The 1735-nt window shown below is 38.4% G+C and overlaps 1 pseudogene; it reads left to right on the forward strand.

Annotated features, from left to right (window-relative positions):
- Positions 1–4: 4 nt before the first annotated feature.
- LOC129685245 (olfactory receptor 5AC2-like) lies at positions 5–745 on the forward strand (annotated as a pseudogene).
- The last annotated feature ends 990 nt before the right edge of the window (positions 746–1735 follow it).

The following is a 1735-nucleotide window of genomic DNA, read 5'->3' on the forward strand; positions in this document are numbered from 1 at the left end:
GTACTTCTTCCTGGGAAATTTAGCCTTTGCGGATGCCTGTACTTCATTCTCTGTGACTCCAAAGATGCTTGTGAAATTTTTGAATAAGGATGAAATGATATCCATGGGTGAGTGTTTTGCCCAATTTTATTTTTTTTGTTTCAGTGCAACCGCAGAGATTTTCCTCTTGGTAGCGATGGCCTATGACCGCTATGTAGCCATGTGCAACCCTCTGCTCTATCTAGTGGTGATGTACAAAAGACTGTGATGTGTTGATTAGTATATCATATACAATTGTTTTTTTAAATCCTATAGTTCATGTAGGATTATTATTCAGATTAACATTCTGTAGATCTAATGTTATCGATCATTTCTACTGTGAAATCATGCCACTCTATGCATTTCTTGCACAGATCCATCTCTTAATGCATTGGTGGCTTTTATTTTTGCCTCTTCCATACAAATCAGTACCTCTGTGACTATTGTAGTCTCGTATGCCCGTGTTCTATTTGCTGTCCTGAACATGAAGTCTGAGATGGGCAGAAGAAAAGCTTTTTTCACCTGCAGTGCTCACCTGTTCCCTGTCTCTCTGTTTTATGGCACTCTCCTCTTCATGTATGTGAGTCCTGGGTCTGGATCAGGTAAACAAAAGGATAAAATGTATTCTCTCTTCTACACCGTTGTGATTCCTATGCTAAACCCCTTTATTTACAGCTTACGAAACAAGGAAGTTTTGGGTGCTCTGAAAAAAGTCATGAAACAATAGCTATCTTATGAAATTTTCATTTTTTTTACAATCTTTTTTCTTTGCAGTGCATCACAATTTCATTGTGTATTTTGAACATAATAGAGATCTTACCTATTTTAGACTTTACACACCTATCTAGTTATGTAATTATTATTAAAATACTTAGCTAAAATTTTAAGATTCATTGCTGACTGTTTGTTTGTCCAAATATATACTCTAAATTTCTTTGTATCATTTCCCCCTTGTTGGAACTGAAAGAGATTTATTTTTTGTTTATAAAATCAGTCCTCACTTAGAAAGACAAATGTGAGGTGCATTGGACGTAGGAGAAAACAAGTAACAGGACAGGAGCATACCTCAGAGGGACCCTGAAAGACTCTACCTATCAATGTATCAAAGCAGATACTAAGACTCATAACCAAACCTTCGGCAGAGTGCAAGGAATCATATGAAAGAAGGGGCAGTTTGTATGACCTGGAAAAGATAGGAGCTCCATAAGGATCAAATATATCTGGGCACAGGGTCTTTTCTTACACTGTCACTCCACCTAGGACCATGTATGAATATAACCTAGAACCTCTGCTCTGATGTAGCCCATGGTAGCTCAGTAACCAATTGGTTTCCCATAGTAAGGGGAACAGGGACTATTTCTGACAGGAACTCAATGGCAGGTTCTTTGACCTCCCCATCTCCCAAGGGAGGAGCAGTCCTGCTAGACCACAGAGGAGGACTTTGCAGCCAGCCCTGAAGATACCTGACAAAACAGTCATATGAAAGGGGAGGAAGTCCTCCCCTATCAGTGGACTTAGAAAGGGGCAGTGAGGAGATGAGAGAGGGAGGGTGGGATTGGGAGGGAATGAGAGAGCTGGATACAGCTGGGATACAAAGTTAATAAACTATAACTAATATAAAAAAAGTAAAAAAAATAAAGAAATTGTGTTATCATGCCAAATTGTGAAAAATGAAGTATCTAAAATGATTACTCTTTGAGATTTAATGAGCTAAATA

Source organism: Psammomys obesus, unplaced genomic scaffold (assembly GCF_907164565.1).
Source record: "Psammomys obesus unplaced genomic scaffold, mPsaObe1.curated_primary_1811, whole genome shotgun sequence".
In the NCBI taxonomy this organism is placed as follows: Eukaryota; Metazoa; Chordata; class Mammalia; order Rodentia; family Muridae; genus Psammomys; species Psammomys obesus.